Genomic DNA, 24,505 nt, shown 5'->3' on the forward strand with positions numbered 1-24,505 from the left:
AGGGGACTTAAAACTAATTCTATATTGCTGCTGTCAAACAAATTAGGTGAAACGGGTGGTTGTTAAAGAAAGGAAGATTTTATTTTCACAAACCGTCCATGAACAGAGCTGCTGTCACTTGAGATATTTATGCAGAGTCAGTGCAAGGAAATTCTGCTCTGTGGGAAAGGTCCGCTGTGCAAAAAGTAGACAATTTGCTTCTAACGTCACTTCCCACTATAAATATTCTTAGTTCATTTGGGGAAAATAAGGTGCATAAAGATTTCCTAAATTCAATATCAGAATCTTTTTGGACCATGGTCATTGACATTTGTAGTTTCAGTGTACACAGGAAAAGATGAGGAGGCCCACTCTCTGTTGTTCTGAATCCCTACTGAATTTCCACTTTTTTTTTTAACATGTGGGTTTCAGGCTCTACTTTATGATTGCTTTCATGTGACATAAACCTATCTTGCTATTAGTCACAGGCAGAAAAATGTAGCATTTTCCTACAAAAAATACTAGTTTAAAATAAATAGGATAATCAGGCTTTAGAAAGGAAAATCAAAATGTCCATATTATTAAACAAAAGTATTGAGACATTTTTTTCCTTTTCTATTTTTTTAAGCTCATATATTTTTTTGATCTGCTTTTTCAGATTATATGTGTGGTCTTCACATCTATGTACATGTTCAAGAGTGAACATCTTAATCTTTCTAAGATTACATTTATTATACAGCTAGTAGTACATTGTTTAGTCAAAGAGTTGGAAAGAAGTTATGCTTGGGTGTCATATGTTTGGTTATGTTAAGCAATGGGTACAAAGGAAAGAGGATGAGCTCACTGAGCATCTCCTTATGGACATACTTCAGCACCTTCCATCCATCTTTAGAATAAAGACATTAGTTTTTCTCTTGGCTTGCATAATCCCACCTGTTCTTGATCCCATGGCCTCTCTAGCATCTTCTCACAAAAAGCATGCAAGCATCAATTCTAAATTAGTTGTACTTCTTCTTTTCTTAAAGCCTTTGTACTAAAATATTTAAGGGTTTTTTTGGTATGGGGTTTCTGAAATATAAAGATTGAAACATTTAAATATCTTAATCTAACTTTCTGTCTCAGTACAGCAGATAATGAAACTAAACATAGGTAGGTTCCCTTTGAAGATTTTAAAAGGGTCATGTGTCAATGCTTTAATATGGTGCTGTGAAAACTTACAGGTTTTACACTTAAAAATATTATAGAGAAAACACTGCATTTTGATGTGATGCAAAAATAATTCCTTTAGAAGGAGTGGATGCCTTAAACATTTTGTGGACAGCAGAATTTTTTTTTAGGACTGATGAGTTGCTTTTGATCATCTTAGTTTTCTGCATTTGTGACTCCTGCTGCTCCATTTTTCAGAATTCATTTAGTTTTACATTAGCCTGTGTTCATTTAGTACAAGATAAGGATAACATTCTTTTGCCAGATCATCAACTTTTAAAGGATTCATCTTCACTAATAAAGTAGAAGATTGTGTCAATTAGTCAAATAATTGGAGCAAAACCTGAACGGTTCTCTGCATTTTTCCTTCAGCTTTTTAAAGGTATAATTGACAAATAAAAATTATATGTATTTAAAGTGTACAACTTGATGGTTTGCTATATGTATGCATTGTTGAAATGATCACCACAATCAAGCTAATTAACATCCATGTATTTAGTTGCACTGCAGTATCACATTACAAATGTAAACAATTGGCTGCTCTGCCTATGGGCTAACCTGCTCTGTCTATGGAACAGCCAATTTCCAATACTCTGTTCCTCTAATAAACTGACTTTGCTTTCACTTAAGAAAAAAAAAAAAAGAAAAAGAAATGTAAATGAAGTGTAAATGTAGCTTTGTTAAAGTACATTTTGCATTGCCTTTTACTGGCTGACAGTGGTCAGGAGAACTTCTTTATACCTCAGTCCAATATTGCTATAAAGCTTACAAAGTTAATCTTGTGCATTTAACTATCCTAAGGGACCTCTCTGGTTTAAAAAATTAAAATAAAAACAAAAAACAAAATCTGAAACACTAAAGTAAAAAAAAAAATTGAACCTAATCCTTTTATAGGTATAATCAATGACTAATTTGTACAATTTAAAAATTTACTTTGATATATCTCTACCTTGACATTTCGATTTTAATTTTTTATGCTTTCTTAAAGTAGCACAGATTCCATTGCTGTTTTAGCTCTATGTACTGTCATCTATACATTTTATTTCCTCTTTTGGTTGTTTTGAATTTCTTTGACTGTAGAATAAAAGAGGGCAGGGTCAAAACCTTTTGTATAATACGCAGCATGATGATATGAATCAATTATGGATAACAGCTATAAATATTTTTTCATTTCCTTGAACAGTTGGGGCTTGGATATAATCTTCACTGTCCTTGAAAAAGAGTTTTCAAATGGATTTTCTTCCCTGTAAAGTGAATATGAGTCTGTATTTGCCCATAAAACTCTTTGTGCAAAATTTCGGCTTTAAAAAATTAAATCTGAAAGTTGCATAGATTCATGCTCCCTGTGCTAAAATTATGTTAGAAATGAAAAGTGCCTGAAAACAGAGATAATACAATGCAAATTGGTCTTTGCATGTCATTAACCTGACATCGATGATGTGCCTTGCTCAATTTCAGTATTTAATAAGTGTCCAATTTTTAATAAGTATGAATTTTAATAAGTATTTTATTTATGAATTTAATATTTATTTATGAATTTATTTATGAATTTAATAAGTATTTTATAATTTTAATCAGTATTTTAATAAGTATGAATAAATAAAAATTAGAAACAATAACAAGTAAGTTACTTTCCAATAAATAGACATGTCCTCACTGATTTAAGAATAGTAATTGGGTGTAGCACATTAACTAAGTGGCCTAGAGCAATTTTGTAATAATCTTCTAAGAGCTTAGGGGAAAAAAATCAACATTTTATTACTCTTAACACACTGCAGTTACTGCTTCTCTTAATTCATTTTAGTGAGCTGTCAATAAATTTCACTCCATTAGATGCTGAATTTAATTAGCTCCAGGGTCACATTTTATGTGATTTCTAAATTGTGTGCTATTTACAATGTCTAGTAAATGTTACCTGTGGCAACATAAATATATTTAATCTATAGCCAGTAGTAGACATTTATTTTTCATTCCCTGGATATTACACATTCAAAACTGCTGTTTCTGATTACTTTCTGAGCTCTTCAGCTATGTTGTATGGGAACAGGACCAGCTACATAATTTGTGGTTCCTAATGCTAAATGAAAACACGAGTCCCCTGTTAAAAAGTTACTAAGAATTTTTAAGATGGGAACAGTAGAATTGGAGCAGGGACCTTTTAAAGAGAGATACCCTATGTGACTGCACAGGTCACACACACCCATGAACTCAGCCTGGTGTATGAGTATAGCGTATTTTGAACAAAAATGATATCTAATGTGTATAAATTGTATTATTGGTAAATATCATGCTTGGGTAAATATGGATAACCAGAGATTAGTCTACTATGTATAAAGACAGAAACTGTGATCTCCTTGACTTTCAGCAAAAATGACTTAGGTTTATCATGTAAACAGAATGTTCTTAGAAAAAGATACATTATCCTTTGATCAAGTGTTTGATCTAAAAATCTATATCCCATATAAGTAGATGCCAACACCAGGCATTGTTTTTAAATTTGAACATCTTATTCTAAATCAACATCCTATTTAACTCAGTTTTTCTTTGAAGCTGTCATGTGGTATAAAATGCTGGTATTCGACTTCCTCTCTATTCTTCTGTTCTTTTTTGGTAACAGAATACTGGCAGGGTGCTATGCGCAAAAGCTACATTTACACTCTCTACATTTACTTCAAGAGACCTGTGACCAACACACTTTAAGTAAAACTCTTTTATTACTCCTTTTCTTCCTGTCTGTCACAACTGTGAAGGCTGAAGCTTCAGCAGTTATCTTTGAACCATGGGGCAACCTTGAGGATGATAGAGGTATACAACTTACGGTGCAACAGATAGACAAAAGAAGCCTACTTCGTTGATGACTTTGAAAACATTTTAAACCAGCCCTGAATTGCCTATATAAATGAACAACCGCTTACTTTATTTCAATCTCTGAAATCCCGTTTATTAGTTGAAGCACAACTTTGACTGATACCGGAGATAACGTTCCCTTTTTTTTTAAAATTGTGTTTTACTGGATCCTGCTATTGTTGTGGTAATAACAGATAGATATAAAGCATCTCTATATGATAACATAAGTAGAGAAAAGTTCTTTAAAATAAAATAAACGTAACTCCACTTCATTTTGTTATAAGAGCTTTCAAAATCTGGCCAATTGTTTGCTTTGCTTGTTCTATAAAAGTAATTAGAGTTTTCATTTTGTTTTGTATTTGTTTTTTATTTTTGTGCCTGTTTGTCTTATTTTCTTGGTTTCTTTTAACCTGTTACAAATTACCTTAGGGTTTATTCATTCATTTAAGCAGCGACCCAAACTGATGACACAAAAACAAATAACATATGCCATCATCCCTTAAATGACTCAGAGCTTAATGAGAGATTAAATTTGTAAAATATAACTTGAAATACAACTTAGTAAGACTTACAATAGAAGGAAAAAATAATACAGGTTTCCAGTTCCACTAAAACAAATGGCTGCCTTCCTTCCTAGGAAACTTAGAAGCGCTAGTAAACATCCAACCTTGATGATCCAACCTAGAATCTGATGATGCCTCTTAGACCCATTGCTAAATAAATAAAACTTTGTTCTTTGACTTTTTCCAACTTTGTGAATAAGAAATGTTAGATTGACTTTATAAATTATTCTCTCCACCCATGTAGAATCTAAGGATGTGATTTAGATTTTAAAAATTAAGCTTTATATTTAAAAAAAAAAGTATTGATTTATTTCAAGAAATAGAGCAGGGTTCATGACTTTCCTTTAGGTAACATGTATTTCCTTCTGTTAAATCTATATATTATGCCTGACAGAGGTGGCATTAACTTTTAAGTCACTATTACTTAGGTACTATTTGGTTACACTCTAAATTTTCTTCTCAGTGTTTCTGCCATTCATTCATTTTCAATATTTTAGTGGAGTTTTGTCCAGCTGAGATAATATATTTCTTTCTCAACAGGATTCTGTAGTAGACTGCTGAAAAGTATAATTTCACATATGTATGATAAAAAAAAAAAAGGAAAGCGAAGCTGCACTTGATAAGAGACCAGACTACTGAAGGCTTCAAAATAGATAGAGGATATAGTCTTTATCAGTAGATAAAACTTCAACAACTACTACCTTTTTAGTTTAAAAAAAGAAGAAATTCACAATTTTAAAACACTTCTAGATACATGAAATATCTAAAAGCAAGTCAAATAATGTGACCTACTCAGACTTCAAACTCAAAAACATAGTAGACAAACTAAAATAATAAATACATTTTAAATGACACTTTGAACACCTAAGGTGTTAGAAAAACATTTTTTGATTATATAATCACTATATATATATATGTATATATATACACACACACACACATACACACACACACACACAAAAACATATATGCACACACGGTAGAAAACTTGGAGAACCCAATAAAACACAAGAAAGACAATTAAAAACAAAAATCACTTATCTTTCCATGATCTAGAAATAAAATTTCATGAGTAATCTGTCATTTTTAATGAATCAATGTCAATAAGTCTTTATAAATACACACAAACATGCACACACAACACTGTGGTCTAATTCCACATAGCTTAACACTAACAAAAATTGTGTAAGTTAGTTTTTTATAACCCTGTGGGAGGGTTCTGGGAACAAATAGGAAACATGCAATATGAACATGTATTCTTCCCCCTCCACCTCTAATCCCAGCCTCAATCAACCTACATCCCCTGAGCCTTATGGTAGTTTGTGCCTTTTGTCAATGAGTATAGGCAAGTGAAACCTAGATTTTATTGGAGTTACATAAAGAGGGCTAGCAATTGAAAGCCTTAAGGCAGATATGGGAGATGGAGTATCCTGGGAAGTTATAGGTTCTCAGAGAATTGTAGAAACTGTAGTGACATGAACTTGTCTTAAGATATCTGGTTTCTTTGAGCACAAAGTCAATGAACAGTTGGGCCAAGCCTCACCAGACCCAAGGCAGGTATAATTTAGGGAAATGAGAGAGACTTTGGGAGTTTCAGCAAAGCCTGGCAACCTGTCTTTTTACTTGTCCTTGGTCCATAAGGGATGAGATTGCTTTGTCTCCAGCCCCTGTAAGACTACGATGCTTTGGAAAAACAACTAGACCTGAGCCCCATGAGCTCAGTTGGATGAGTTACATCCCATCTAAATCAGCCAGTTCTCCAAGAGAGTAATCAATCTGAACAGGATGATATGTATTCAGTAGAACATGGCTGTTGCATGAGATAGCCACTTGAATAAAATGTAATGACAGAAGCACACAAGAAAAATAAATTCTCTTACCAAAAACAAAATAAAATGAAAAAATGGATTTGCTAGCTAAATAATTTATTAAGTGATTTAAAGATAAGATGTTCACCTAAGATCTGAATTAATGGTCTATAAATTTAAGTGCAAGAAGTGGCTCAAAGAGCAAGGCAAATTATATAGAGGTATAAATTATGAGAAAAAGGAAAAAATGCATAGAAGATATATCCTGGTGAACTAACAGGTGATTAACATAGTTCCAGAAAAAAATTAATATGTGTTAGAAGTGATAAGTAAAGAAATTATAGAAGAAAGAATTATAGAAGTGATAAGTAAGAAGTGATAAGTGATAAGTGAATTAGAAGTGATAAGTAAAGAAATTATAGAAGAAATTTCCTGTGATAGAGATCTGAGACTCATTGATTAAGTATCTTTGTCAACTTTCAGACTCGACAAGAGAAACAGAATATACTTGGATATAACCTACTAAATTTCTTGTATACTCATGAAAAAAATTTTGAGCTTCTAGTCAAATAGGAAAAATAACTTAGATTGGTACCAGACTTTTAATTTGCAACTGTGGGCAGCAGAATACTAAGAGCACTTATGAACTGATGAACAGAAAGTTCTACAATCCAAAAATCCTGATATGCTAACTTTCCAGGGGAAGAAAAAAGATATTAAGAATCAAAAAAACACATCATTTATGTAACTCCTATGAGGAAAACATTCAAGGAAGAGGCTTTGTGCCAACTAACAATATGTGAACTAGAACAAAAGCCTTAAAATGGAAGAAGAGAGAAAACGGGGTAATTAACGTTTCTGTCTCCTGCCTTCTGTAATAATTGATACTAAATAAATGGGATACACTTAGAATATGCAATATCCATCTCAATATCTGTTACAAGAACTCTTGTAGCAAAAGGGATCTACAGTAGGAGAACTTCCAATAATAACACTTACCTAACAGTAGTAAAGAATTTCACCAAATCTCTGCATTGGAGATATGTTGAGGAGGAGGGTAATAATACTCTACCCCATATTTTTATTATTTTTCAGGGGTGAGACCAAGAAAAAGGCAGAAGAGAGATGAGGTAAAGTCGTCTAAAATTTTGTCTTAATGCGGTTAGAAGGAAAAAAAAAGCTTGATGAGAAAAACAATCTATGTTGTTGGGAGAAATTATGGGTATTTTTAATTCAATGAATTATAAAATTATTTTAATTTGTCTTTTATTTGTTATATATTTTTTCTGTTTAATTATTTGGCCAGGAAGAAATAACTTTAAAAATTAGGGTAGAATTTCATACTTAGGGAAAAATGGAAAGAATAGTAGTAACGTAAAAGAAAACACAATAATGTAAAAGAAAACACAAAATGATGACGCAAAGAAAAGAAAACACAAAATGATGCAAAGAAATATTCAAGTAGATATAAATATGCTTCAATATATGAAACAATTTTATTATACTTTAAAGATTTCAAATTTCTGAAATACTTTATCAAGTTTTCCTACAATCTGAAAGCTAATAACAGCATTTTTGAAATTATTACAAAATCATAAAATAATGTACCTTAATGGACATTATAAAATATTTTAATGGTTTACCATTAAATATATTTCTGTGTACATAAATATTAATGATTCTATTACAGAATTTTGGCTTCTGGACTGCAGTTATCTAAGATGATTGGTTTCTTAGCACTAAAAAGATATAAATGCCTTGATCCTGGACCACAGAGAAAATTCCCTATTAATTAAACATGCTGTTTAATTAAAAAGTCAACAGCTGTTTAATCTTACGAAGACATATGATAAAAACAAAAGAAATCTTCATTTAAGTTACTTTACCGAAGGTATATTTGTTTGCAAAGATAAAAGCACAATAGAAAATTATTCTTTATAATAAATAAAAATAAATAATTTTACTTTTTTCTCTTTTAAAAAAAGTTATCTTAAAGTTCAGGAGTAGGAGCCAGGTGCAGTGGCTCACGCCTGTAATCCCAGCACTTTGGGAGGCCGAAGCAGGTGGATCACGAGGTCAGGAGATTGAGACCATCCTGGACAACATGGTGAAACCCCGTCTCTACTAAAAATGCAAAAATTAGCAGGGCGTGGTGGCTTGCGCTTGTAGTCCCAGCTACTCGGGAGGTTGAGGCAGGAGAATCGCTTGAACCCAGGAGACGGAGGTTGAAGTGAGCCAAGATTGCTCCACTACACTCCAGCCTGGAGACATAGAGAGACTCTGTCTCGAAACAAAACAAAACAAAGGAACACACAAACAAAAAAACAAAGTTCAGGAGTAGGTTAAATTTGCACCTATTTATAACTTCAAAATCGATTTCTATAAACTTATAGATACTTGAATATAAAAATAGGACACAGTATGAATTGTTCTTGTACACAGAGCTCAAGCGGTAAAACTTTGAAAATCTGTTGGAAAATATTTCCTTTGATACTAATTTTAACCTGTATTCTAAAAAGGTTTAATGGAATAAATTTAAAAAAAAACAAAATGTGTTATGAAAGGCATAGAAACTACAAAAGCAACATTCTGAATTCAGTCATAATATTTTAATACCTAAAGTTCTATTCTGAGTTAAGAGCTCTAGATTCTAGAGATATCTAAAGGATCTTCATAGGATCATATTATTTGGGATTTGTTTTCTTTAAATTTGACAAAAAGCATGATTGAAAAGCTTGTTAATTATAACAATGTCATCTTATATTGGTGTATACCTTTGTTATTTATAGAACATTTTTACATATAAACTTCCCTTTCATAGTAACCTTATCAAATAAGGTTAAAAATTAGCAACTCCATATTACAAGGAGAAAAGCTGAAGAGTGGAGGCTTATCATCTGCCACCATTATACATCCAGTGACAGAATCAGGACCCAGAACCAAGTGTTAGAAATTTCTGTTGAGTTTGTAATACACATCACTGTGACTTTATCTTGAATAGGAAAGAGAAGATCAAATTTTTTCTATCTGCACACATTAATATACTTTTTATTCAGATTGTATGCAATCTGAATAAAACAGATTTAAAATATATCTTTTTAAATATTTTTATCTCTTTTAAACTTAAAATATTTTAAAATATTTAAAATAATTTATCTCTCATTTTAAAAATTGCTTATTTATTAAAATCTTTCTGCATATTATTTTGTTATTTCAACACAGGCTTTATAGAGTTCAAGACTAATAAGATATTTACAAGATGATAAGAACACTTTATTGGTCACATGAAGTTTTTAAAGTGAAGTAACAGCTTATAAATCACAAATTTATCAGAAAACAGAGATAAGTTGTAAGTACAAACAATTTAGCATGATAAACAAATAGAAGAAAAGTGAAAACACTCTAGGAAGCATACACAATATCATGTCTTTCTTGAAATATTCATGATATTTTCCTGTATTTCAATTCATGAAGGAGAATTACTCATGTCATTATTTTATAACTAAAAATTACATGCCAAAATTACCAACGTATCAAGTATTTTGCCCAAATTCGGCGCATAAAAATATTGGTTTCTGGGCTGGGTGTGGTGGCTCATGCCTGTAATCCCAGCACATTGGGAGGCTGCGGCAGGCAGATCACGAGGTCAGGAGATTGAGACCATCCTGGCTAACGTGTTGAAACCCCATCTCTACTAAAAATACAAAAATTAGCTGGGCATGGTGGTGCACACCTCTAATCCCAACTACTCAGGAGGCTGAGGCAGGAGAACCACCTGAACTTGGGAGGTGGAGGTTGCAGTGAGCCAAGAGCACACCACTGCACTCCAGCCTGGCCACAGAGCGAGACTCCGTCTCAAACAAACAAACACAAAATAATTGGCTTCCTTAAAGTAGGCTTTCTTATTATGAAACTATCATTGCAAAATCAGGGACTATATTCAAAGTATACTTGTCCAATCAGTACTATTTATCACCTTTGAAAGAAATTCTTTTTTTTTTTATTATAAGTTCTACGGTACATGTGCACAACGTGCAGGTTTGTTACATATGTATACATGCGCCATATTGGTGTGCTGCATCCATTAACCCGTCATTTACATTAGGTATATCTCCTAATGCTATCCCTCCTCCTCCCCCACCCCATGATGGGCCTCGGTGTGTGATGTTCCCCTTCCTGTGTCCATGTGTTGTCATTGTTCAATTCCCACCTACGAGTAAGAACATGCGGTGTTTGGATTTTTGTCCTTGCAATAGTTTGCTGAGAATGATGGTTTCCAGCTTCATCCATGTCCCTACAAAGGACATGAACTCATCCTTTTTTATGGCTGCATAGCATTCCGTGGTGTATATGTGCCACATTTTCTTAATCCAGTCTATCATTGGTAGACATTTGGGTTGGTTCCAAATCTTTGCTATTGTGAACAGTGCCACAATAAACATACATGTGCATGTGTCTTTATAGCAGCATGATTTATAATCCTTTGGGTATATACCCAGTAATGGGATGGCTGGGTCAAATGGTACTTCTAGTTCTAGATCCTTGAGGAATCGCCACACTGTCTTCCACAATGGTTGAACTAGTTTACAGTCCCACCAACAGTGTCAAAGTGTTCCTATTTCTCCACATCCTCTCCAGCACCTGTTGTTTCCTGACTTTTTAATGATCGCCATTCTAACTGGTGTGAGATGGTATCTCATTGTGGTTTTGATTTGCATTTCTCTGATGGCCAGTGATGATGAGCATTTTTTCATGTGTCTGTTGGCTGCATAAATGTCTTCTTTTGAGAAGTGTCTGTCCATATCCTTCGCCCACTTGTTGAAGGGTTTTTTCTTTTTCTTGTAAACTTGTTTGAGTTCTTTGTAGATTCTGGATATTAGCCTTTTATCAGGTGAGTAGATTGCAAAAATTTTCTCCCATTCTGTAGGTTGCCTGTTCACTCTGATGGTAGTTTCTTTTGCTCTGCAGAAGCTCTTTAGTTTAATTAGATCCCATTTGTCAATTTTGGCTTTTGTTGCCATTGCTTTTGGTGTTTTAGACAAGAAGTCCTTGCCCATGCCTATGTCCTGAATGGTATTGCCTAGGCTTTCTTGTAGGATTTTTATGGTTTTAGGTCTAACATTTAAGTCTTTAATCCATCTTGAATTAATTTTTGTATAAGGTGTAAGGAAGGGATCCAGTTTCAGCTTTCTACATACGGCTAGCCATTTTTCCCAGCACCATTTATTAAATAGGGAATCCTTTCCCCATTTCTTGTTTTTGTCAGGTTTTTCAAAGATCAGATGGTTGTAAATGTGTGGTATTATTTCCAAGGGCTCTGCTCTTTTCCATTGGTCTATATCTCTGCTTTCGTACCAGTACCATGCTGTTTTCGTTACTATAGCCTTGTAGTATAGTTTGAAGTCAGGTAGCATGACTTTGTTCTTTTGCCTTAGGATTGTCTTGGCAATGCGGGCCCTTTTTTGGTTCCATATGAACTTTAAAGTAGTTTTTTCCAATTCTGTGAAGAAAGTCGTTGGTAGCTTGATGGGGATGGCATTGAATTTATAAATTACCTTGGGCAGTATGGCCATTTTCACGATATTGATTCTTCCTATCCATAAGCATGGAATGTTTTTCCATTTGTGTGTGACCTCTTTAATTTCATTGAGCAGTGGTTTGTAGTTCTCCTTGAAGAGGTCCTTCATATCCCTTGTAAGTTGGATTCCTAGGTATTTTATTCTCTTTGAAGCAATTGTGAATGGGAGTTCACTCATGATTTGGCTCTCTTATGTTTGTTATTGGTGTATAAGAATGCTTGTGCTTTTTGCACATTGATTTTGTATCCTGAGACTTTGCTGAAGTTGCTTATCAGCTTAAGGAGATTTGGGGCTGAGATGATGGGGTTTTTCTAGATATACAATCATGTCATCTGCAAACAGGGACAATTTGACTTCCTCTTTTCCTGATTGAATACACTTTATTTCCTTCTCCTGCCTGATTGCCCTGGCCAGAACTTCCAACAGTATGTTGAATAGGAGTGGTGAGAGAGGACATTCCTGTCTTGTGCCAGTTTTCAAAGGGAATGCTTCCAGTTTTTGCCCATTCAGTATGATAGTGGCTGTGGGTTTGTCATAAAAAGCTCTTATTATTTTGAGATACGTCCCATCAATACCTAATTTATTGAGAGTTTTTAGCATGAAGGGCTGTTGAATTTTGTCAAAGGCCTTTTCTGCATCTATTGAGATAATCATGTGGTTTTTGTCTTTGGTTCTGTTTATATGCTGGATTACATTTATTGATTTATGTATGTCGAACCAGCCTTGCATCCCGGGGATGAAGCCCACTCGATCATGGTCGATAAGCTTTTTGATGATGTGTGCTAGATTTGGTTTGCCAGTATTTTATTGAGGATTTCTGCATCAATGTTCATCAGGGGTATTGGTCTAAAATTCTCTTTTTTTGTAGTGTCTCTGCCAGGCTTTGGTATCAGGATGATGCTGGGCTCATAAAATGAGTTAGGGAGGATTCCTTCATTTTCTATTGATTGGAATAGTTTCAGAAGGAATGGGACCAGCTCCTCCTTGTACATCTGGTAGAATTTGGCTGTGAATCCATCTGGTCCTGGACTTTTTTTGGTTGGTAGGCTATTAATTATTCCCTCAATTTTAGAGCTGTTATTGGTCTATTCAGGGATTCAACTTCTTCCTAGTTTAGTCTTGGGAGGGTGTATGTGTCCAGGAATTTATCCATTTCTTCTAGATTTTCTAGTTTATTTGCATAGAGGTGTTTACAGTATTCTCTGATGGTAATTTGTATTTCTGTGAGATTGGTGGTGATATCCCCTTTATCATTTTGTATTGCATCTATTTGATTCTTCTCTCTTTTCTTCTTTATTAGTCTTCCTAGTGGTCTATCAATTTTGTTGATCTTTCCAAAAAACCAGTTCCTGGATTCATTGATTTTTTGAAGGGTTTTTATGTCTCTGTCTCCTTCAGGTCTGCTCTGATCTTAGTTATTTCTTGCCCTCTGCTAGCTTTTGAATGTGTTTGCTCTAGCTTCTCTAGTTCTTTTAATTGTGATGTTAGGGTGTCACTTTTGGATCTTTCCTGCTTTCTCTTGTGGGCATTTAGTGCTATAAATTTCCCTCTACACACTGCTTTAAATGTGTCCCAGAGATTCTGGTATGTTGCGTCTTTGTTCTCATTGGTTTCAAAGAACATCTTTATTTCTGCCTTCATTTTGTTATGTACCCAGTAGTCATTCAGGAGCAGGTTGTTCAGTTTCCATGTAGTTGAGTGGTTTTGAGTGAGTTTCTTAATCCTGAGTTCTAGTTTGATTGCACTGTGGTCTGAGAGACAGTTTGTTATAATTTCTGTTCTTTTACCTTTGCTGAGGAGTGCTTTACTTCCAACTGTGTGGTCAGTTTTAGAAGAAGTACAATGTGGTGCTGAGAAGAATGTACATTCTGTTGATTTGGGGTGGAGAGTTCTGTAGATGTCTATTAGGTCCACTTGGTACAGAGCTGAGTTCAATTCCTGGATATCCTTGTTAACTTTCTGTCTCATTGATCTGTCTAATGTTGACAGTGGGGTATTAAAGTCTCCCATTATTATTGTGTGGGAGTCTAAGTCTCTTTGTAGGTCTCTAAGGACTTGCTTTATGAATCTGAGTGCTCCTGTATTGGGTGCCTGTATGTTTAGGATAGTTAGCTCTTCTTGTTGAATTGATCCCTTTACCATTATGTAATGGCCTTCTTTGTCTCTTGTAATCTTTGTTGGTTTAAAGTCTGTTTTATCAGAGACTAGGATTGCAACCCCTGCCTTTTCTTGTTTTCCATTTGCTTGGTAGATCTTCCTCCATCCCTTTATTTTGAGCCTATGTGTGTCTCTGCATGTGAGATGGGTCTCCTGAATACAGCACACTGATAGGTCTTGACTGTTTATCCAATTTACCAGTCTGTGTCTTTTAATTGTAGCATTTAGCCCATTTACATTTAAGGTTAATATTTGTATGTGTGAATTTGATCCTGTCATTAGGATGTTAGCTGGTTGTTTTGCTTGTTAGTTGATGCAGTTTCTTCCTAGCATTGATAGTCTTTACAATTTGTCATGTTGTTGCTGTGGCTGGTACTGGTTGTTCCTTTCCATGTTTAGTGCTTCCTTAAAGAGCTCTTTTAGGGCAGGCCTGATGGTGACAAAATCTGTCAGCATTTGCTTGTCTGTAAAGGATTTTATTTCTCCTTCACTTATGAAGCTTAGTTTGGCTGGATATGAAATTCTCGGTTGAAAATTATTTTCTTTAAAAATGTTGAATATTGACCCCCATTCTCTTCTTGCTTGTAGAGTTTCTGCTGAGAGATCCGCTGTTAGTTTGATGGGTTTCCCTTTGTGGGTAACCCAACCTTTCTCTCTGGCTGCCCTTAACATTTTTTCCTCCATTTCAACTTTGGTGAATCCGACAATTATGTGTCTTGGCGTTGCTCTTCTCAAGGCGTATCTTTGTGGCATTCTCTGTATTTCCTGAATTTGAATGTTGGCCTGCCTTGCTAGGTTGGGGAAGTTCTCCTGGATAATATCCTGCAGAGTGTTTTCCAACTTGGTTCCATTCTGCCCGTCACTTTCAGGTACACCAATCAGATGTATATTTGGTCTTTTCACATAGTCCCATATTTCTTGGAGGCTTTGTTCCTTTCTTTTTACTCTTTTTTCTCTAAACTTCTCTTCTCACTTCATTTCATTCATTTGATCTTCCATCACTGATACCCTTTCTTCCAGTTGATCGAATTGGCTACTGAAGCTTGTGCATTCATCACGTAGTTCTCGTGCTATGGTTTTCAGCTGCATCATGTCCTTTAAAGACTTCTCTGCATTGGTTATTCTAGTTAGCCATTTGTCTAATCTTTTTTCAAGGTTTTTAACTTCTTTGTGATGGGTTCGAACTTCCTCCTTTAGCTCGGAGAAGTTTGATTGTCTGAAGCCTTCTTCTCTCAACTCATCAAAGTCATTCTCTGTCCAGCTTTGTTCTGTTGCTGGCGAGGAGCTGTCTTCCTTTGGAGGGGGAGAGGTGCTCTGATTTGTAGAATTTTCAGTTTTTCTGCTCTGTTTTTTCCCCATCTTTGTCTACCTTTGGTCTTTGATGATGGTGATGTACAGATGGGGTTTTGGTGTGGATGTCTTTCTGTTTGTTAGTTTTCCTTCTAACAGTCAGGACCCTCAGCTGCAGATCTGTTGGAGTTTGCGGGAGGTCCACTCCAGACCCTGTTTGCCTGGGTATCAGCAGCAGAAGCTGCAGAACAGCGAATATTGGTGAACCGCAAATGTTGCTACCTGATCGTTCCTCTGGAAGCTTCATCTCAAAGGGGTACCCAGCTGTGTGAGGTTTCAGTCTGCCCCTACTGGAGGGTGCCTCCCAGTTAGGCTACTCGGGTGTCAGGGACCCACTTGAGGGGGCAGTCTGTCCATTCTCAGATCTCAAACTCTGTGCTGGGAGAACCACTACTCACTTCAAAGCTGTCAGACAGGGACGACATTTAAGTCTGCAGAGGTTTCTGCTGCCTTTTGTTCAGCTATGCCCTGCCCCCGGAGGTGGAGTCTACAGAGACAGGCAGGCCTCCTTGAGCTGTGGTGGGCTCCACCCAGTTCGAACTTCTGGCCACTTTGTTTACCTACTCAAGCCTTAGCAATGGCTGGCGTCCCTCCCCTAGCCTCGCTGCCACCTTGCAGATCAATCTCAGATTGCCGTGCTAGCAATGAGCGAGGCTCCATTGGTGTGGGACCCTCCAAGCCAGGTGTGGGATATAATCTCCTGGTATGCTGTTTGCTAAGACCATTGGAAAAGCGCAGTATTAAGGGGGAGTGACCCAATTTTCCAGGTGCCGTCCGTCACTGCTTCCCTTGTCTAGGAAAGGGAATTCCCTGACCCCTTGCACTTCCCGGGTGAGGTGATGCCTCACCCTGCTTTGGGTCATGCTCAGTGGGCTGCACCCAGTGTCCTGCCCCCACTGTCTGACAAGCCCCAGTGAGATGAGCCCAGTACCTCAGTTGGAAATGTAGAAATCACCTGTCTTCTGCGTCGCTCACGCTGGGAGCTGTAGACTGGAGCTGTTCTTATTCAGCCATCTTGGAACTGCTGCAGGAATTCTTAAAAATTATTTATGATTTCAAATCCTAGATTTGTATTTTACCACCCAAATATCACCTGTAGAAATGCAAATTGATTAACAGTGTTTAACCAACATAATATGTTTACTAAAAGCAGTGGAATATAAGGGCATCCAAATAGGAAGAGAGAATGTCAAACTATCTCTGTTTCCAGATGACATGACTTCATATCCAGAAAACCCAGAACACCCCATAGTCTTGGCCCCAATTGTCTTCCAGCTGATAAACAACTTCAGCAAAGTTTGCAGGATACAAAATCAATGTATAAAAATCACTAGCATTTCTATATACCAACAACAGCCAGACCAAGAGCCAAATCAGAAAAGGCAATCCCATTCCCAATTGCCAGAAAAAGAATAAAATGCCTAGGAATACAGCTAGACAAGGAGGTGAAAGATCTTTACAATGAGAATAGCATAACACTGCTCAAAGACATCAAAGACACAAACAAAAGGAAGAAGATCCCATGCTCCTGGATAGGAAGAATTAATATCATTGAAATGGGCTATATTGCCCAAAGCAATTAACAGATTCAATGCTATTCTGATGACACTCCTCATGGAACTAAAAACTATTTTAAAATTCATATGGAACCAAAAAAGAGCCTGAATAGCCAAAGCAATTCTAAACAAAAAGAACAAAGCTGGAGGCATCACATTAACTGACTTCAAACCATACTACAAGACTACTGTAACCAAGCAGCATGGTACTGGTAGAAAAACAGGCACATAGACCAATGGAACAGAGTAGAGAGTCCAGAAATAAGGCCACACATCTATGGCCATCTGATCTTCAACAAAACTGACAAAAACAAGCAATGGGGAAAAGACTTCCTATTCAATAAATGGTGCTGGGATAAGCGGCTAGCCACATGCAAAAGACTGAAGCTGGACCCCTTCCTTACACCATACACAAAAATCAACTCAAGATGGATTAAATACCTAAGTGTAAAACCTGAAACTATAAAAACCCTGGAAGACAACCTAGGCAATACTGTCCTGGACATAGGAACAGGCAAATATTTCATGACAAAGACACCAAAAGCAATCGGAACAAAAGCCAAAATTGACAAGTGGGATCAACTTAAGAGCTTCTGTGCAGCAAAAGAAAACTATCAACAAAGTAAATAGACAGTCTACAGAATGGGAGAAAATATTTACAAACTATGCATCTGACAAAGGTCTAATATCCACCATCTATAAAGAACTTAAACATATTTACAAGACAAAAACATCCTCATTAAAAAGTGAGCAAAGAACATGAACAGACACTTCTCAAAAGTAGACATACATGCGGCCAACAGGCATATGAAAAAAAGCTCAATATCACCGATCATTAGAGAAATGCAGATAAAAACCACAATGAGATACCATTTCACACTAGTCAGAATGGCTATTATTACAAAGTCAAAAAATAACAGAGTCTGTCAAGGTTGCGGAGAAAAGGGAACACTTATATACTGTTGGTGGGACTGTAAATTAGTTCAACCGTTGTGGAAAATAGTATGGAGATTCTTCAAAGAACTAAAAGCAGAATTATCATTCAACCCAACAATCCCATTACTGGTTACATACCCAGAGGAATATAAATCATTTTACCATAAAGACACATGCACACAAATGTTCATTGCAGTACTATTCACTATAGCAAAGACATGGAATCAACCCAAATGCCCATCAATGACAGACTGGATAAAGAAAATGTGTTCATATACACCATGGAATATTATGCAGGCATCAAAAATAACAAAATCATGTCTTTTACAGAAACGTGGAGGGAGTTAGAGGCCATTATCCTTAGCAAACTAATGCAGGAACAGAAAACCTCATATCACATGTTCTCATTTATCAGTGGGAGCTAAATGATGAGAACTTATGAACACAAAGAAGGAAACAACACACACTGAGGTCTACTTGAGGGGGAAGGGTGAGAGGAGAGAGAGGAGCAGAAAAAATAACTATTGGGTACTGGGCTTAATACTTGGGTGATGAAATAATATGTACAACAAACCCCTATGACATGTGTTAACTTACGTAAACAAACCTTCACTTGTACCCGCAAGCCTATAGTAAAAGTTGAAAAAAAAGTGGGACATAAGCAACTTATTTCGGAAAACAACCACTTCTCTATTTTCAACAAATAAGGCACATTTTCTACAGGTTCATCCTGTCTAAACAACATAAGTAGGAACTGACCAAAATATTTCCTCTCGTGATCTTTTTCCTGATCTTAGTTGCAAAAAGATCTTATAGATTTTCAACTGTCAATCTCCAAAAAAGACAGGAAAAGTGTTAGATGATGATGTGGTTACAAATTATACTTCCCTGAGAAACTATAAAGTTCTCAAGAATTAAAAGAAAAAAAGCAATCCAGCTCTGTCCTCAATGGCATTGTATTTTTATAGCCAATTCCTGCCCAATATTAGATTAAAAACTGGAATTCAGAGTGTGCCAGAGACACAAAGGATGTATAAATACCTAGAGCTTCTATGAAACAGACACGAACAGTGGCATTTTAAAGTCAAACTTTATGTATGTGGGTTAGAAATGAAAGAATGTAAATATCCTGTGTTCTAATTTGCATCCATTTGGAAATCAGAAATGGAACCTCATAAATTTCATATTAAATGATACATAAATATCATAGGTTAGAGGACACATTTTCAATGCAATGTTATGCTACAGAAGTAAAATTCACTACTCCCTCTCCCTCTCACTCTCCCTCTCCCCTCTTTCCACGGTCTCCCTCTGATGCCGAGCCGAAGCTGGACGGTACTGCTGCCATCTCAGCTCACTGCAACCTCCCTGCCTGATTCTCCTGCCTCAGCCTGCCGAGTGCCTGCGATTGCAGGCGCGCGCCGCCACGCCTGACTGGTTTTCGTATTTTTTTGGTGGAGACGGGGTTTTGATGTGTCGGCCGGGCTGGTCTCCAGCTCCTAACCGCGAGTGATCTGCCAGCCTCGGCCTCCCGAGGTGCCGGGATTGCAGACGGAGTCTCGTTAACTCAGTGCTCAATGGCGCCCAGGCTGGAATGTAGTGGCGTGAACTCGGCTCGCTACAACCACCTCCCAGCCGCCTGCCTTGGCCTCCCTAAGTGCCGAGATTGCAGCCTCTGCCTGGCAGCCACCCCGTCTGGGAAGTGAGGAGCGTCTCCGCCTGACCGCCTATCATCTGGGATGTGAGGAGCCCCTCTGCCTGGCTGCCCAGTCTGGAAAGTGAGGAGCGTCTCTGCCCGGCCGCCATCCCATCTAGGAAGTGAGGAGCGCCTCTTCCCGGCCGCCATCACATCTGGGAAGTGAGGAGCGTCTCTGCCCGGCCGCCTATCGTCTGAGATGTGGGGAGCACCTCTGCCCTGCCGCCCCGTCCGGGATGTGAGGAGCGTCTCTGCCCGGCCACCCTGTCTGAGAAGTGAGGAGACCCTCTGCCTGGCAACCGTCCCGTCTGAGAAGTGAGGAGCCCCTCCGCCCGGCAGCCACCCCGTCTGAGAAGTGAGGAGCGTCCTCCCTCCTCGTCCGGGAGGGAGGTGGGGGGGTCAGCCCCCCGCCCGGCCAGCCGCCCTGTCCGGGAGGTGAGGGGCGCCTCTGCCCGGCCGCCCCTACTGGGAAGTGAGGAGCCCCTCTGCCCGGCCAGCCGCTCCGTCCGGGAGGGAGGTGGGGGGTTCAGCCCCCCGCCCGGCCAGCCGCCCTGTCCGGGAGGTGAGGGGTGCCTCTGCCCGGCCGCCCCTACCGGGAAGTGAGGAGCCCCTCTGCCCGGCCAGCCGCCCCATCCGTGAGGGAGGTGGGGGGGGTCAGCCCCCCGCCTGGCCAGCTGCCCCGTCCGGGAGGTGAGGGGTGCCTCTGCCTGGCCGCCCCTACTGGGAAGTGAGGAGCCCCTTTGCCCGGCCAGGCGCCCCATCCGGGAGGGAGGTGGGGGGGTCAGCCCCCCGCCCGGCCAGCCGCCCCATCCGGGAGGGAGGTGGGGGGGTCAGCCCCCCACCCGGCCAGCCGCCCCGTCCGGGAGGGAGGTGGGGGGATCAGCCCCCCACCTGGCCAGCCACCCCGTCGGGGAGGGAGGTGGGGGGATCAGCCCCCTGCCCGGCCAGCCGCCCTGTCCGGGAGGTGGGGGGCGCCTCTGCCCAGCCGCCCCTACTGGGAAGTGAGGAGCCCCTCTGCCCGGCCAGCCGCTCTGTCTGGGAGGGAGGTGGGGGGGTCAGCCCCCCACCCGGCCAGCCGCCCCGTCCGGGAGGGAGGTGGGGGGGTTAGCCCCCCGCCCGGCCAGCCGCCCCGTCTGGGAGGTGAGGGGCACCTCTGCCTGGCCGCCCCTACTGGGAAGTGAGGAGCCCCTCTGCCCGGCCAGCCGCCCCATCCGGGAGGGAGGTGGGGGGGTCAGCCCCCCGCCCGGCCAGCCGCCCCATCCGGGAGGGAGGTGGGGGGGTCAGCCCCCCGCCCGGCCAGCCGCCCCGTCCGGGAGGGAGGTGGGGGGGTCAGCCCCCCACCCGGCCAGCCGCCCCGTCCGGGAGGGAGGTGGGGGGGTCAGCCCCCCGCCCGGCCAGCCGCCCTGTCCGGGAGGTGAGGGGCGCCTCTGCCTGGCCGCCCCTACCGGGAAGTGAGGAGCCCCTCTGCCCAGCCAGCCGCCCCGTCCGGGAGGGAGGTGGGGGGGTCAGCCCCCCGCCGGGCCAGCCGCCCCGTCGGGGAAGTGAGGGGCGCCTCTGCCCGGCCGCCCCTACTGGGAAGTGAGGAGCCCCTCTGCCCGGCCAGCCGCCCTGTCCGGGAGGGAGGTGGGGGGTCAGCCCCCCGCCCGGCCAGCCGCCCCATCCGGGAGGTGAGGGGCGCTTCTGCCCGGCCGCCCCTACTGGGAAGTGAGGAGCTCCTCTGCCCGGCCACCACCCCATCTGGGAGGTGTACTCAACAGCTCATTGAGAACGGGCCATGAAGACAATGGCGGTTTTGTGGAATAGAAAGGGGGGAAAGGTGGGGAAAAGATTGAGAAATCGGATGGTTGCCGTGTCTGTGTAGAAAGAGGTAGACATGGGAGACTTTTCATTTTGTTCTGTACTAAGAAAAATTCTTCTGCCTTGGGATCCTGTTGATCTGTGACCTTACCCCCAACCCTGTGCTCTCTGAAACATGTGCTGTATCCTCTCAGGGTTGAATGGATTAAGGGCGGTGCAAGATGTGCTTTGTTAAACAGATGCTTGAAGGCAGCATGTTCGTTAAGAGTCATCACCACTCCCTAATCTCAAGTACCCAGGGACACAAACACTGCGGAAGGCCGCAGGGTCCTCTGCCTAGGAAAACCAGAGAACTTTGTTCACTTGTTTATCTGCTGACCTTCCCTCCACTATTGTCCTGTGACCCTGCCAAATCCCCCTCTGCGAGAAACACCCAAGAATGATCAATAAAAAAAAAAAAAAAGAAAAAAGAAAAAAAAAAAAAGTAAAATTCACTAAAGCTAGTAAAATGAATAGAGTTAATGCCCCAGGTATTAAACTGGAAATATAATCTGTAGATATTTAACTGGACTCTGAAAAGCCCATGATATTTTCTGCAGGATATTTAACCAAGTTTCTAAGTTTGGCAGCAGTTTTGTATTCACCTAATTTTCTTCTTATGAGTTTCAAACAGACTTTCAGAGTTAAAAAAGCCAAGCATTTTCCTGAAGTTCAAGATGCCAATCATCTTCTGAAGTCACTGCTTCTTGGAGAATGTCAGCCATATCCTCGCTTCCTCTCACTTCAGCCACTGGAATTATGCCAAAGCAGCTTTGGTTAATAACCAGATAAGGTGTCACTGGATAATACTGGTACAGCAGGGAATGGTGTTGCATATGCCTCTTGCACTTCTGGTCTACTATTTCTCCACCTATGATGCCTGATAAAACCACTTCACAGTTGTACACTGTTAAAGGAAAAACTTCAGCCGTATTACATTTAAGAATTTAATTGAGCAAAGAACAATTCGCCTATCGGGCCGCATCCGGAGCCAGAGTAGGCTCAGAGACTGCAGCGCAGCTGCATGGTGGAAGAGGATTTATGGACAGAAAAAATAAAGTGACATACACAAAACATAAGTGAGGTACAGAAACAGCCAGATTGGTAACAGCTCGGCATTTGTCTTATTCAAACATGATTTGAACTGTTGACTGCGATCGATTGGCCAAAACTCAGTGATTGGCACAAGAGTAGATTGTAGCCTGTTTATACTTCCATTTAGGCTATAGTTCATGATGTACAGATAAATCTTTGGCTGAACTTAAAATAAGTAAGGAGTCAGCTTTAGGCTAAACTTTATTTGACAATGTTGTCCTCCTGGGGCACAAAAGGAAGGCCACCTGAGACATGGAAGGAGTAAGATCCAGCCCAGATCACCTTGAGTCTGCTCTTGGAGAGTTCTCATTTCCAAAATTTATTTACACAGCCTGGATTTCTTAAACATTAAATATTAGATCAGCTTGTGGATTGCAAATTGCCGTGTTCGACATAAAATTGTATTATCACCTTCATGTGATCTTATTTTTCTTCTCTTTGTCCCTCTCTTTTCTTTCATTCTATGTTTCTTCTCGTGTGCTCTTTTTTGCCTATTGTCTCTGCTTTTTTTTTGTACCACAGGTCAGAAAAGAAGGCCTCTGCCATCTTGGTGGATAAGTGGTGCTTTCTCCTGTAAGGCACCCTTCCATATCCTTTCTCATACCTGTATTCTTGGCTGTATTAGCACCATTTTGGAGAGCACCTCTGGGATTCACTATCATGCTGTCTTCAGGGTCCTTATCCTTTGTCTTAAGATGATGCTAGTTCATAAAGAAATCCTTTCAATTCTTCAGTTACAAAACCATCTTTTAAATGAGGTTCAGACCTTTTTTGATTTGAATTCAATTCAGTTCTGTAATAAAGAAATTTACTTTCATTTTTTAAAAGTGTGGAGAGTAAGTCCCACCGGAAAAAAAAAAAAAAACTCTCATTTGGTTTAAGACAGATGAATAATAAAGAGAGAAAAAGATAACTAGATTGTTAAAATTTGACTGCAAGGAGAAGAAAATTTCAACTGGAGAGCTGTCAGCACAGAACAGATGAGGGATGATAAAATAGGGATCAGAGATACTCCAGGCAAGTGAGAGTTTGAATGAACATCTAATAATACTGAACAACTTTTGGACATTTTGAAAAAGTTAAGAACTTGGTATCTAAAAGCATCTTTCTCTATACTATGTGTTCTATGCAATATGAGTATGTTAGTAATTCACAGTAATTTATATAAATGTTCAAATATTATTCATCTATCACTAAAGATTACAAAAATTGAAAGGCACGAAAATGACATGAAAGAGACTCATGTGCAAATAATTGTTTTTGTTACATTAACATTTATATATAATCATATACAATTGTACATATATATGATATTATATCATACGTACTCTTTAGATGTCTTTTTTTTTTGTCAGTTGGCTTCCTCCTCTGTTTGCCTTTCACCTATATTGTCTCTCCCCACAACCGTGTCAATGCCCTACTATGAATTTGTAATATATGATACACCTGTCATCTCCTAGTTCTTAAGATTTTACTCACTTTTTCCACAAAAGCTAAAATCCATGAGGAGTTATTCCTTATTCATTGTCCAAGATAAGGATTCTGTTTTATTTTCTTCCAGATAGAACTTGTATCACCTCAATTAATAACCTATTTCCCATTTCCCCTTCTGCATTGAATAGAATGGCCACCTTGACAAACACTCAATGTTTATATAAATGGGGATCTATTTCTAAATTATCTTATGTTTCACTGACCTGCTTTCTATTTCTTCTCCAATAACACATCTAGTTTATTGTAATGGTTTGTTAGTGTTTTATTGTTGCTGTAACAATTTACCACAAACTTGGCAATTAAACAGCACAAATGTATTATTTCACAGTTTTATAGCACAAAAGTCTGACATGGGTCTCACTGGGGTAAAATCAAGGTCTTGGCAAAGTTGTCTCCATTTCTG

The 24,505-nt window shown here is 39.3% G+C and overlaps 2 long non-coding RNA genes across 2 annotated transcripts in view; one reads left to right on the top strand and one right to left on the bottom strand.

Moving 5' to 3' along the window:
- The window catches only part of LOC129143768 (uncharacterized), a 56,217-nt gene that overhangs the window by 4,499 nt on the left and 27,213 nt on the right, over positions 1 to 24,505 (top strand). The window contains exon 2 of the long non-coding RNA XR_008547611.2: positions 7,499 to 7,533. This is a non-coding gene — a long non-coding RNA (uncharacterized LOC129143768). The remainder of the gene's footprint in view (positions 1 to 7,498; positions 7,534 to 24,505) is intronic.
- The window catches only part of LOC107974404 (uncharacterized), a 46,388-nt gene continuing 44,674 nt past the window's right edge, over positions 22,792 to 24,505 (bottom strand). Inside the window, exon 4 of the long non-coding RNA XR_001717144.3 lies at positions 22,792 to 23,401. This is a non-coding gene — a long non-coding RNA (uncharacterized LOC107974404). The remainder of the gene's footprint in view (positions 23,402 to 24,505) is intronic.

The sequence above is a fragment of the Pan troglodytes genome, chromosome 3, assembly GCF_028858775.2.
Source record: "Pan troglodytes isolate AG18354 chromosome 3, NHGRI_mPanTro3-v2.0_pri, whole genome shotgun sequence".
Classification (NCBI taxonomy): domain Eukaryota; kingdom Metazoa; phylum Chordata; class Mammalia; order Primates; family Hominidae; genus Pan; species Pan troglodytes.